This window comes from Grampus griseus (genome assembly GCF_964374135.1).
Source record: "Grampus griseus genome assembly, chromosome: 16".
NCBI classification, from domain to species: Eukaryota; Metazoa; Chordata; class Mammalia; order Artiodactyla; family Delphinidae; genus Grampus; species Grampus griseus.
Window position 1 is genome coordinate 39,219,966 of NC_139010.1, and position 14,587 is coordinate 39,234,552.

Consider the following 14,587-nt stretch of genomic DNA (forward strand, 5'->3'; position numbering starts at 1 on the left):
AGACCTTATCTTTAATCCCTAGGGTTCCCAGGAAAGCACATGAATTGGCACTAAGCTGCTTCTCATTCTCTCTGTTGGCTGCCAAGCCTCTGAACGTCCTTTCATGCTTGGAGAGCTGGCCTTTGCATGAGTCTTGGGGGACACTGAGCACTGCCACTGCTATAGAAACTGAGCAGGGTAGGCATGGCTTTTCAATCTTTCTTCTCCCTGTGCCCACCAGACCATGTCCCCTACACTCCTCCATCCAGGAGTGACCTCCACCAAGGTTCAAGGGCCAAGGTGGTAGCACAGGGCAGTGGTGCTAGCGTGGCAGCAGCAGTGGCCTGGACCCACACCCTCCCAGCTGACCTTGGCCTTGGTGGCTACGCCTGCCTTGATTCCTGCCTGTTCTCCAAGTCTGTGCACCAGGCTTCTTTGTCACTGGCCTGATCTCTTCCAATAAATTCAATTTCTACTGAAGTTGACTCAGGTCTGTGAAGAAATGGAGCTTGGAGAGATTAGATGGCTTGTCCAGAGCGACACTGATAGTAACAGGCAGATCTGGGATTCATTCCTAGCTCCTCTGGACTGAACAGACAGTGCCTTTCCACTAGCCCACACTTCCTCTCAAGGAGTGACACCACTTGTTCTAGAACCTCAGAAATTGGCCACCACCCAGATGTGGCTGGAACTGTCCTATGCCCACCCTCACTCAGTTCCCAGCCAGGGCCCCCTAGTGACTTCTCAGGCCCAGGGCAGCCTCTTGACCTAAGTCCTGGCTTGTTGGGAAGCACAGTCAAATTCCTGGGCTACCAAGTGGGTTTCAGAAGTGAAAGTAGAATTTTCAATCGTATGTGGAATGATGAGGGGAGGGATGGGCTTGGAAGGTGCCAGTCAGCTTGGAGATGAGCAGCGTCACCCATGGGTACCGGCCATAGGAGGAGATGGGTGGGAGGCCCACATCCCTGGAGGGCCTGAGACCAAGTCTAGGAACCAAGAAAGCGAGCCTGTGGTGGCTTGTCATTGTCCCAGAGCAGGATGAACGGGGGTTGCCCACTGGGTGGGGTTGTGCAGGTGTGGAATTGAGACTGACCTGGGCAGAAGGGTGGCTGCATAGGGCAGTGCCGCTCGCCTGCACCCCTGCAGGGCTCCCATACACCTGCCAGTCCTACAGGAGTCTTGAGGCCTCAGATATATTTTTTAATTCCTGAGGCTTAACTCTCTGAGCCTAAGGATGTGTGGACAGGACAGATCTGGGCCTTACCTCCTTCCTCTTGCTCCTGTCCAGACATGGCTGGATGATGGGCCAGACATTGGGGGAGGTTCTGGCTTCTAAGTTTGGGGACCTACGGGTCCCGATTTTCCTGTTCAAGCCCAGGGATCTACATCCCTTGGCTTTTGACTACGTTCACTTGGGGTACACCCTCAAAAGGTGAGCATTACAGCCCCGTGCTAAGTACTTCACATATTTGTGTGACATGGGCCATCGTGAGGATGAGACAGACATATTTGCTGATCTTCTAATCATCTCATTTTTAAATCACAAAAGTGAAATAAATAAGCTTTATTTCTGTTTATTTATTTATTATTTTTGGCTGCGTTGGGTCTTCATTCCTGCACCGCGGGCTTTTTCTAGTTGCAGCGAGCAGGGGCTACTCTTCGTTGTGGTGCGCAGGCTTCTCATTGTGGTGGCTTCTCTTGTTGCAGAGCACGAGCTCTAGGCACGCAGGCTTCAGTAGCTGCGGTGCATGGGCTTAGTTGCTCCACAGCATGTGGGATCTTCCCGGACCAGGGCTCGAACCCGTGTCCCCTGCACTGGCAGGAGGATTCTTAACCACTGCGCCACCAGGGAAGCCCCAAAATAAATAAGCTTTAGAAAAAAGAATTCCTTTTACTTGTCTTTGCAGAGAAACTTAAGAAATTATCACACTTCCTCAGCCCTCCAAGTTGCCTTCAGAATTCTGTTGAAAACTTGGACAGGGGGCTTGTAACATCCTTGTCTACTGTCCTTACTGACTCCACATTTTATTTAAATTGCACTTAGCACCTGCCTGCAATTACTCACCTCTGGCAAAGAGCAGAACTCTGGTTAAATGCTTGTCCCGCTTTCGCACAGCATTACCCCAGGCGAAAGCCGGTCGGAGCAGGCATCATCTGTCTTCATCAAGCCTCCGCTCCCAGCTCTGACAGCAGCTGCTCAGGAGGTAATGAGGACAGTTACCGCTGGGAGGCCGAGATGCTAACGACATCCTCTTCAGTGTCCGGGGAGTGATTTGTATTCATTACTGTTCCTCCCAATCACTGTCCCCGGGTTTACACGGAGAGCAGGCACGGACAGCCTGGCCAGGCTGCGAAGGCAAGGAGGCGGGGAGGTTAATGATGGCAATGAGGCTGACGACAGGGATGATGAGAGAAGGCGGCGGTCGCTGATTCCGATGCTGATGAACCCGGCCACTTTGGGAGCACCTGCCATGTCAGGTACCATGCCAATCGTGCAGCCCAATCCTTCCCATTTCACACCCACGCCGACTCTGCGAGATTGGTATTCTCGGGTTCTCCCTCTACTTTATGGCCGAGGAAATGGAGATGGGCACGCGATCACTTACCCAGACAAACTCAGCCACGTCCTTCTGCCTGGAAGCCCACCTGCAGCCTCCTCCAAGGCGTGAGCACATGACCCTGCCCCTCACCTTTCCGTGCCAGGAGGTGCTCCCTGGGCCAGTGGGGCTGGCTTCCTGTGGCCACAGGGAGGCAGGTGTACTGGGTGACTCTGTGGTCACGAGCTGTCCCCTCAAGTCCATCACTGATGGGTCTCCTGGTTCAAACAGAGCTCATTGTTGAACATATTAAATGTAGCGTGCGTGTGTGTGTGTGTGTGTGTGTGTGTGTGTGTGTGTGTGTAAAGCTGTGTTTTAGAGCTAGAACATGGGGAGGATTGTGGAATGAGTGGAAAACGTCATGATTCATGGGATCAGTGACATCCAGGTTGGAGTCACAGTTCTACTTTCAACACTGTGACCTTGGGCAACTCACTCATTGACTAACATCTGCCTCAGAGTCATACCCGGGGATGGAGCCCCAGGGCTCACCTATACCACTGAGGGAGTGGAGTTCTCTAAGCTTCCAGGCCAGTGTATTTACATGAGGAGATGCTTTCGCCATTCAGCTCCAGAGTCCCACTGGCCCTACCTCCTATCTCACTGGCCATCCTCTCCGCTCCCAACCCATTTCCACTGGCCTAACCATACCTTTATCACGCATCATTCAGACACTGCTACTGAAGCCGTCTTGCCAAAATGCAAACAGCACCGCTTCCCTGCATAAAGTCATTTAAGGGCTCTTGTCTCCAGCCAAGTAGAGCGAAGCCCCTGAGGGCACCATGCAAGTCCCTTTGGCTTGGCCCTTGCTTAGCCCCAGCCTATCTCCCACCCCACCTGGCCTCCCCTTTGCTACTCCAGTCATGATGAACCACTGGAAACTCCTCGAACCTGCAAGAGGGCTCCGCCACCTCCACGTCTCAACACCATCTGCTTCGTGGCTTGGAAGGTTCTTCCCTCCTTTATTTATGCATCAATTATCAGACAACATCCAGAGAGCCGTCCTGAACGCTGCACCTACTTTCTGTGCCCACCCCACCCATCCACCGCACCAACCCTAATACCACACTTTCTGCCTGCTGCTTCCCATGTCCATCTGTCTCTCATCACCACCAGACTATAGGTGCCAAATATGGGAACTGTGACACATGCGCATCTTCATGTCTGCCCAGCACCTGTCCTACCAGGGCTCCAGGCTCCTGACTTGCCCTGGACCATCCTTGTATCACATGCTGTCACTTAGCACGTTCACCTCAAAGTTGTGTGAATGACTTTGGCATTGCCTGTGCCCACCCTCTTCATCCTCAAAATAGTCACAGGAGGCTTACCTCCCAGCTTCTGATTTCCTTTTAATAAAAAGACCCACCCTCCTAAGAACCAGAACCATAACAAAAAGGCAGACGAATGAAAGGAAAATGGAAACAAGTCTGAAAACCTCACCATCCTCCGTCCAGGGAAAGATGTCTCAAGGTGTCCTCTCAGCCAAGTGGCCTGTCCATGACCTCCATGACCAAGGCCATGACCTGTCCGCCTCACCAACTAATACCCAGTACAGCTGCCTGGAGAATGAGTCACAGAATCACCCCCATCTCAGTGCTGTGGGGATTTTCAAGGTCCATCGGACTCAGCTCCCATGGGAAGGGCCCCTTCTGCATTATCCCCCAGATGAAGTCCAGCTTCCCAAGACATCCCTAGGGGAGGGGCTGCTGGGAGGAGCTGCAGCTCTGAAGTCAGAAAGCCCCTTCTAAGCCTTGGCAGCCCCCTCCTCTGGCTCTCTCTCTCCGGGAGCTATAGAGCCGCCCAGATGGAGTGCCACCAGGAAACAAATGCACCTGTTCCCTCCCTTCACCCCCGCTCTGCAGGCGGAATGACCCACCCAAACGCTACCACCGGACGGGTTCCAGGCCCTTCTCTTTCCCTCTCAGGCTCTTCTAGAGGCACCGCCTCTGTGGGGCCTGAGCAGCCCGGAGGAGACCCGGTGCCCTCGTTCTAGCGGTTCTACCTGTGGATACAGGGAGCAGCGGCAGTGGGCTTCCGGCAGCCCCGCTGCCCTGACTCACACTGAGCCTTGCCTTCCCCCTGGCTCCACCCAAACAGAGCAGCAGAGCCTTGCTCCCTAGCCTCCACGCATGACGTCCCTGATCATTTCCCATCGTTGAACTCAAGCCAGAGTCAATTCAGTGACGTGCAATGGTCTCAGGGGCTGTGCTTACACAAAGGCCCAGCCTGGGTTCCCACTCTGCCTATCCCTGAGCCTCCGCAGGGAGTCCTTCCCACCTCCCTCTACATCTCCAGCCCCATCTCCTCTGGCGCCAGACCTGCATTTCGATCTGAAAGTTCCAAGGGCAGCTCAAACTCGCCATGTCCCAAACTGAACTCATTACTGATTCTTCCAAACTCACTCCTGTTCCGTGCTCCAAAAAATGACATCACCACCACCCAGTCCCCACGCCAGAAACCTGGGACTCATTTGAGATGTCTATCCCGCCAGTGAGTACGCATTTACCTAGTTTTTCTCAAATCCAGCCACCCTCTGGCCTTCCCACGGAGCTTTCCCTAATTCAGACTCTCACCATCTTTTGTCTGGACTATGACTGCACCAGTCTCCTAACTGGTCTAATTCTAACCTGGATTCCTTCCAATCCACCCTTAACACAGTTCTCAAGAAGCTCTTTCTAAATGTCCAACATATACATTTCAAGGAAGACAAACTTGCTAACCTGGCTTATGCCTGCTTTGCTACCTTGTTACCTTTTCTTTCCTGCCCTTTCAATTCTCTTTTTATTTCCCTGTGATCCCCTTTGTCCTCCATCCCCAGCGCTGAGCATGCTTGTAGGGCAGTGGCTGTCAAACTTACGCCTGCATCAGAATCAGCTGTAAGGGCCCGTTAAAGCACAGTGCTGGAGACCCCCTATCCAGGGTCTCTGATGAGGGAATCTGGGTGGGACCTGAGAATTTGCATTTCCAACTTCAAATCTTCATAGAGGTGATGTTGCTGGTCTGGTGGCCACATTTAGAGAAGCGCTGGTACAGGGCTTCAGTGAGTACCCAGAAAGGACTCAGTGAATGTCAGCTGAATGAATGAGCGGCATACATGCTGACCAACTGAGGTTTTGCAGCCCGTCATGAGGACTCATTATTCACGTGTATGCGTAATCTCGGGTGGAATTTCTGAATAAGTTAAAAGAGACAAAATTACACCACGCCCTCTGCACAGTCTGGAGGACCCATCTGAGTTTCTCCCCATGATCAGGGCCTCGCTGTGTGCCTGGAGGAGCCAGTATCTTTCCCAGGCACAGAGGAGGGAATTGGAGGGTCTGGGCCTGGGATCCATGACGGCATTCCCGGTCACATCATTTGGAATTCTTTATAGAGTGGAGAGCTTACAATGTCATCAAAACATGTTTTTGTGATTTTCCAATAACGCTGATTCCTGCTAACATGTCCTGTTCCCAAGACACTGCCAAGCTCAGCGGACAAAAGCCAGTAAGCCCCTGAGCTCTCAAATGCTCATAGCATGTCCCTTCTCACGGAGGGGGTTTGGAGAATGGAAAACAGGATGCAAAAGACCCAGAAACCACTAGAGAAGGTTTTGCAGTGAGCTGGTCTATACCTGGACAAGTCGTAATTGTGGAGACTCCATGCCTTCCAGAGTCATGATCAGTATAAAGAAGACCCCAGTGCCCAGCACAGCCATGCCGGCCATGGTCCCCCTGCTTCACCCATTTTGCGTCCTGAGCCCCAGGCTGGTCCACTCTGATCTTGGAAACAGTAGAACTAAGTGGAGCAGCATCCGTTACACCATCTCCTCAGTTCACCTTAACTCCACGTGCTGCCAGCTCCCCTGGGACTTCACAGAGGGTGTGCAGGGGATGGATGCTGTATCCACAGCTGCAGGCGCCTGGGGTACTACACGGCAACCACTGCGAGAGTCCTTTCCCTGGCCTGAGATTTAGTGCTGAGCCTTGGGTAAGGGAAGCCCTCCCCAAGGAACTGTCAGGCCACTGTCCCTCCTCCTGGTGACTCTAGGTGACTCTGCCCCAGAGAGGTGTGCCGCCCTCGTTCTTCTCGCTTCTTCTGCAGGGCTCAGGAGCTCACTGTGCCTCAGGACGGCACCTGCAGCACACACCAGTGTGCCTGGAACACTGTCGTGAAGGGGACGAACGTAGGAGGTGAGGGTGGAGGAGAAGGCTGCGGGTCTGCCGTGCCAACACCAGCCCTCCACGCAGCGGGGCGCCCTACGATTCAACGCGTTCCTGATGCTAACCGCCTGGGGTCAGAGCAGCCCGCTCAGGGCAAGGGCGTAGCGCCACAGCACTGCCTCCATCGCAGACACTGGCCCCCAGTTGGCAGGTGTCCCCAGGCTACCCACACTTCCACTCAGCCAACTACACAGTCAGGGTCCCCACAAACCACCCCCAGGTTTGATAATTTTCTAGACCAATACACAGAACTTGGGAAAAGCCTATACTCACTACTACGGTTTATCATAAAGAACACAAATGAACAACCAGATCGAAGAGAGTAGGACAAGGTGAGGGGTGGGATGGGAGCGCAGGGCTTCCGGGGCTCCCTCCCAGCACGCCCACGTATGCACCAACCCAGATGCCTTGCTTCAAGATCTTTTCTTGGGGTTTCATCACCTAGGCAGGATTGAGTAAATCATCACTGGTCACATGACTGGGTGCAATCCCCAGTCCCTCCCGCCCCACAGGGGCCAGGAGTCAGCGACCGGTGGGGCTGAAAGTTGCCACCTCCAGTCCCATGCTTGCTCTTTCTGGTGGCCACCCCCTGCCTTGAAACCCCCTGAGGGCCTGCCACGATACACGTGTGTCTGTGAGACATAACGTCAGGTATGGTCAAGGGGCTCTTTATGAATGACAAAAGACACTCCTACCACTCAGGAAATTCCAAGGGTTTTAGGAGCTCTGTGCCAGGAACTGGGGGCAAAGGCCAAATAGATGTTTTATTACACCTGAGGCCCCAAAGACAAATATAGGGGCCTTCCTTCCCTTGCAGTGTGACCTCCCAGGTCCTCCCCACAGCCTGCAGGTTCCGACCCCTTCTCCCGCTGGCAAGGCGTGTCCTGCGCAGAAGCGGGAGCCCCACTGAGGCCCAGACACAGGCCGCCCAGGCTGCTGGGATGCTGGGCTGGGGCACAGGCTGCAGAAGCAGGCAGGGGCCAAAGGGCTTGGGCCTTCGGGACCTGGGGAGTCGTGCTAAGAGCCCCCGATCTAGATTCTAAGCGACTGGGAGCCCTGGGAGCAGGGGTGGCACTGATGGAGAAAGGCCGCTTTGCTGCTGTGTGGGAAACGTTCCCTGTGGGAACGCAGAGCACAACCCCAGGAAATGTTCTCACTAAACATTTCTTGAGTGGACTTGAGCGGGTGAAGCCTGAGGCAGGTGACCCTGGAGGCAGGAGGCTGACTGGGGAGGCTCCCCCCAGTTCAGGCAGAGTGGTGGGGAGCCGAGGGGAGTCGCTGCACATGTTTCAGACAGAAAACCAGGCAGAGCTGGACCAATGGCTGGCGGGGGTGGGCGGGTGGAGGGCACTCCAGGCATCCAGTGTGGGGCTGTGTGACTGGCCTCGGGGACGCAGAGGGGTGGGAGGGAGGGTGGCGGTGGCAGCTTCCTGGCGGACAGGTTGAGGATGAGGAAACCGGACACTGAGCACGGGCAGCCGGGGCGGGGGGGAAGGAGACCCTCCCACGGAGGCCTGAGCCCGGCTCTCACCTTCCCCCAGGGCAGGGTGCAATCACACGTGGGTCCCGCGAGCCTGGGTGGCACCCTCACTGTCCTGCTTGCGCTGTCCCTTCTTGGGATGGAGGGAGCCTGAGACGGCTCCATCAGCAGCTTTCTCATAGGAGTTTGCCAGGCAACCTGCCCAGCACACCTGGCTCAGAGGTGCGTGCGAATCAGCTGTTCCATCTCCTTCCCTGGACCCTGGTCATCCATCCCCACCCGGCCACCTTTGCTCATCTCAGGCAATGTAGGAAAGACTTGGATTCCCTGATTGGGGGACTGCAGAGTCTTCACAAGTACAGGGAGACCAGCCTGCCCCTCCCCCTCCCCCAGCCCCACTCCAACTCCCCAAGGGCTTCCTTCCCAGCTCCATTTCCTCTGTACCCCAGTCTGCCCAGGTGCGCCCCATTGGGAAAGCTCCTCCTTCGGCCCAGGGCCCTAGAATTGTGTGTCAGGTGCACGTGGGGACAGCTGATGTGAGGGAACCTGGCAGCTGTGGAATCAAGCTGGGCAGCCCCAGGCCTGCCCATGACTTTTTCTCCTTAAAGAAAGAGGTCATTAATGCCCTACTTGGTGGTTCATACTGCTCTGCGCCACAAGCCCTACAGTCACTCTCACCCCAGCAGACAGGAAAGGAGCAAAGCCCCAATTGCAGAAGCCCCGCCCCATCTGGCCTCAGTCTTCTCTGGGTCCATGATCCCTGATGTACCCACAAGTCCCCTGCCCTATGCCCAGCGCAGCCTCCTCCACCAAACCCGGGGCAGGGCCCAGGTGGGGGCACATGAAGACAGGTAGTTCTGGTTTCCTTCGCCTCCAGGCTGTGTGACCCTGGGCCGTTGCTGAACCTCTCTGAACCTCCGTTTCCTCACTTGACAGGTGGTTGCGAAGACCCAAAGCAGTAATGTATGTAAAGTGCTTTTTGCATGGGGCAAATGAAGGCTTCCCTTCCTCCCTGAAACTAACAAATGCAGCCCTGGGAAGTGGAATATTAAGTCCATCCTCAAACAGGATTCGGGGCTGATGGCAACAATTTCCAGCTGAGGCTCATCTGTTGGCCACAGACTTCTGACTGGAACGGAGCAGGGGACAGATATTGGGTGCGCGGGGGTCGGGGGAGCCTGCCTCACAGGACCCACCGCTTTCTGGCACTGACGTGCAGCTGCACAGGCAGGCAGCGCCACCTAGTGGAAGTCGTTGGGACCATGAATCAGGAGGCAGATTTACGGGGTGGGCGTCTTCTCCTCTCTCCTGCCGCACCTCTCTCACACAGACACGCAGACAGACACACACACACCATCAGGAACACTTACCACAGCCCCTACCCACACCTGCGCCCACACACAGATATTTCCCAGCCTCCTCCCCGCTGGGTCTCGCTTTGGAGCTGGCCATCGGCAGCCATAAAACAATGCTTCCTTTCTCTTTCCAAAAACTGATTCTGTGACGGCTGTGTGAGGACAGCAAAATTGTCTGAAAAGGAAACAGGGTGAGGTCACATTTGCTAAGGGCCTAGTACTGCCAGGCCGTGAGGTAGGTGTCACCGTCACACAGAAAGGGCGACGTATCCAGGCCCACCCAGCCGGGAAGGGGCTCCAAACTCCAGGCTGTGCAGCTGAGGCCTCCGCTCCTCTGCGCTCCACCAACCGTTCCATTTCCTAAAGTGGTTGCTATGGACCCTGTAACTTCCTTCTTGAACTAGGATTTTATTTCAATCAGAATCGGCTTGGCCCAGAATTCTGTTTTTGGTTCTAAGATGATTTTCTAAGTGGCACTAGAACCTCAACTCTCAATAGTCAGTGTCGTACCTACCCTGTCCTCAGCCTCCTCCCAGCAATGGAGTGTGTGTGTATGAGTGTGTGTACATCCGCGTGTATGCGGTTTGGTGTGTGTGTGTGTGTTTTATGAGTGTCTGTGAATGTGTGTATATATCTGTATGTGCGGTATTGGGGTATGTGTGTGGTGGGTGAGGTTTGTGGCACAGATACCGCAGTCAGAGACGGGGGACGGTCAAACCCCAGTTCTGCCCCTGCTATTCTGGGTGTGAGCCCACCTCCTGGGCTTGTGTAATCCCCCCCAACCTTGAATGTAGGCTGCCCCTAGTGACTTGCTTCTAATAAATAGAATATGGCAAACGTGATGTGATGTCACTTCCAAAATTAGGTCACGGAAAAGACTCTGAGTTCCGTCCCAGCTGCCCTCTCAGCCACCTGTTCTGAAGGAACAGCTACCATGCCCTGAGCTGCCGTATGGAGAAGCCCACGTGACAAGAAACCTCATGAGAGAGGCTTCAGTCAACAAATAGCAAGTAAGTGAATGGCACCAACATCACTGGGCAAGATTGGAAGCAGGCCCTCCCCAGTCGAGGCTTGAGATGAGACCACAGCCCCAGCTGACACCTGGGTGGAGCCTGTGAGAGACCCGAGCCAGGGGACCAGCTGAGCCACACCTGGATTCTTGTCCCACAGAAGCTGTGAGGTGATCATTTAAGCCAGCAAATTTGGAGTACTTTGCTATGCAGCCATAGATGACACCCTGGGCCTTTCCTTTGCTTTTCTTGAGTCCCAGGTTCCCTGCTGTAAAATAGGGATTGGATCCTAGGACATGCCTAGCACAGTGCCTGGCGCAAAAGAGAGACAACAAAAGTTTCCTTTCTCCTTTCCACGCTGAAGGCTGGCTTGGTGGGTGTACTGCCCTCCCAAACAGCATGGTGTGATGGAAAACCCTAAGTCAGGCTCTGTTTGGAGGCGGGAGGCTGACGGAGAGCCCACCCCTTCCCAGCCCATGACTGGAGCACAGCTTGTTGCCTCTAGAGAATCAGGAGCCTGCAGCCCAGCCATGCGTAGAGCAGATGTGATGGCGTCAGCTTGGGCCTCCCTCCATTGCGCAGGGGGTGGGGTGATCACCTCCAGCCACAGATGCCCTTGACCTCTGTCCTTACTGGAGGGAGCAAGACCCTTTCCAGGACCAGGACGGTCTGCTGGGTGTTCACTGGACCAGACGCTAACAGCCCTAACAGCAAGCTGACTCTGCCTTTGCCACAGTGAGCCCAGGGAGGCACCCGGCCACCACCCACAGCTGTGGGGAGGCGCATCTGCCCAGCGCCTGCTGCCCCAGCTGCACCCAAGCACCCCAAGTCCCTCTGTCTATCCTCCTGGCTAAAGAGTGGAAGGCAGCCCCCCTGCTCCCTCCCCTGCTGCTGCCCCAGCGCCCCCCACTGGCATGCTGTCTCACTGCGAGGATTCCAGGGGTGGCTCTCCAAGGCAAGCCCCAGGAGTCGCGTTCAGGGTTGGGTCTCCCTCCGGTGAGGCCGGCTGAGCCCCTCTTCTGCTGACCCGTGGGTCAGGCACACTGGCCCCCGACCCTGCAAAGTGCAGAGAACTCACCTCTGAAACTCGGGCTCCCAGACTGGGCTTCTACCTGCTTTATCCTCCCTCCCAGCAAGGAAAGAGTTTGTCCTACTTTCTAGATGAGGTTCAGAGTCTTTGGCAAGGTCACACAGCACAGGTGGCGGTTCTTAAACACTCTTTGCTCCCCGAATTCTTTGACATTCCTGGCACTGAGAGGGGGCGTTTCTGCCCTCTCTCTCTGAATCTGGGCCTGGGACTGCTTGGCCAAGAGAACACGGCAGAAGCAACACTGTGCCAGTTCCTGTGGTGGGCTGCAAGGAGCTGGCAGCCTCCACTTCCGGTCTCTTGGGACGTTGCTCTTGGAACTCAGTCACCATTCTGTGAGGAAGCCTGTGTGGAGGGGCTGCATGGAGAGGAACTGAGACCCCGGCCCTCAGCTCCAGCCAAGCCCCTGCCGCCGGCCAGCACCCCCTCATCAGCCATGAAGTGAGACTTCTTCAAAGCAGACCTTCGGCCCCTAGTCGAGCTGCCCCAGCTGACGCCTCTCTGCTGAGTCCTCTTCCAGCCCACACTGTCGTGTCCTGAGATGAACGTTGGTCTTCAAGCCAGTAGGTGTGGGATGACCTTAAGTTTAAGTAACTGATACAGCAAGAAGTGATGAGCACAGCTCAACTGACAGCAAGGTCCATGCTCTCCGAGATTCCCAGTGTGGCAGGAATACCCCAAATCAAACTCCCCATCTACCAGGGGCCAATAAATTCCTTTCAGGCCTAGCCTGACTGCATTTCACCTCCCAGCCCTGTGGCAGGGTTAGAAGGTCAAGATGAGCCTGAACCCCTTGCCCTTGTACAACCTCTTTCCTTGACTGTGGGTAAGACTTGTGAATATGGTGAGATATCATTCCCTTGATGAAGTTACTTATATGGCAAAGGGACTTTGCAGACGGCATTCAGGATACTCATCAGGTGACCTTAAGAGAGGGAGACTTCTGGAGGGGCCTCATCAAACCTAACCTGATCAGCTGGGACCTCTACACTGAGGAGTTTTCTCCGGTTGATGGAAGACAAGGTAGTCGGAGGGGATTGATGTGGGTGCTTGAGCATGAAGGAGGGGCTCCCTTGCTGAGGTGGAGGGGCAGGGGGTCCAGACCTGAGAGTGGTCACTGGGAGCTAAGAGCAGATCTCAGTCAGCAAGAAAGTGGGGACCTCAGTCCCCAATCCACAAAGACCTGAATCCTGCCGGCAACCTGAGGGAGATGGGAAGCAGATTTCCCCCACAGCCTCCAGATAAGATCCTGGCCCAGTGATTTCAGTCCCATGGGACCCTAGGCAGATGGTCCAGTGGAGCCCACCTAGGCCTCTGACCTACAGAACTGCGATGTGATAACTGGGTGTTGTCGCTAAATTTGTAATTTGTTACACAGCAATAGATAATTAATACGACCCCATTCCTTTTGCTTCTGGACTCTTCCTTCCCTGGAAGTATCCTTTCTTTCTTCATTGCAAATGGGGTGACACGTAGGCCTCCAAGCGTAGGCTGGGTGGGGATCTACAGCCTGGGCCAGGGCCCCTGAACCAGCTCTCAGGAGTAAGCGGCTCCACCCATCGGTGGGTCCAAGCGTGGGCCCAGGAGGGAGGCCCTTAGCATCCCCCTGCCAAGCCTCTGTGGCCTGGCAGAGCCTTCAGGACTCAGGGTCCAGGGGATGGTAGCATCACGTCCGCTGGCTATCAGACTCCCAGAATTCTTGTTAGGGTGACTAAGCCTAGCCTTAATTAGCTGGGCTCTGATGACCTGGACAGTTCCAGTTCCCTCATTTCCAGGACAATGATAGCTCCCTGTTCAGACCAGATTTCCTCCCGAAGGACCAGTTTCAAACTCTTCATATAGCTGATTTAATCTGCTCCCTAACTAAGCCATGAGTTGTCTCTTACCTTCTCTGAAGCCATCAGCATTCTGGTCTGGATCCACAGGGACACCTCACAGCGTGGGGACGCTGGGGTACGGATGGCACTTAATGGGCTCAACGCCCCTTCACCTCCTCCCCCTCCCCGTGCCAGGCCATACTCCCAGGAAGCAGACCACACAGAAATTCCCACGCCCATTTTCCAGATGGGAATCCTGAGGCTCAGAGCACTAACACAGAACATGGCACTTAGCATGCCACTTGAAGGGGTTTCTAGTGACTTCATGTCATTGCGATTACTTCTTAGGTTTTGAAGGACAATGATTTTTGTCTTCTATTACCAAGGAAGATGTCGCCATCAGAAAGAAGCACCAGCCTGGATATACAGCGAATGATCGAGAAAACGGCCCTGATGATTGCCAGGTGGTAGACATTTACTTATCAGATCAAGCAGGGGGGTGTTGTTTGGATTTTCCATTTCCTTACTAATTGTCTTACCTGTTTATATAGAAGTAAATTAAAATCTCCCATTTGGGTTACAGCTTTGCAATTTCTTATCATTCCGTTGGGTTTTGCTTTATGCATGTTGAGACAATATTGTTTTTGATATTCCTACATTATTTAAGGCTACATTATTTAAGAACATACAGCTCACAATTGTCCCACAATACCCCCAAAATGCTACTTGCCTTAAATTCTATTTTATCTGTTATTAATATTGCTTCACCATCATTATTGAGGTTTGCATGTGCCTGATATATATTTTTTCTCTCCCTTGATTTTTCTGCATGATTTTCTTTTAGTTCTGTCACCTGTAGCAGCATATGGATGGATTTAAAATGTTTTTAATCTGCTGATATCTATCTTTTAATAAGCAAGTTAATCTGCTTACTTTTTTGTGATTACTGATATAACCTGGACTTACTTCAGCTATTTTATTTTATAGTTTCTCTTTTCCATACCTTTCCACTGCTTCTCTTTTTATTTACATTTTTCCTGCACAGGCAAATTTTGCTTCT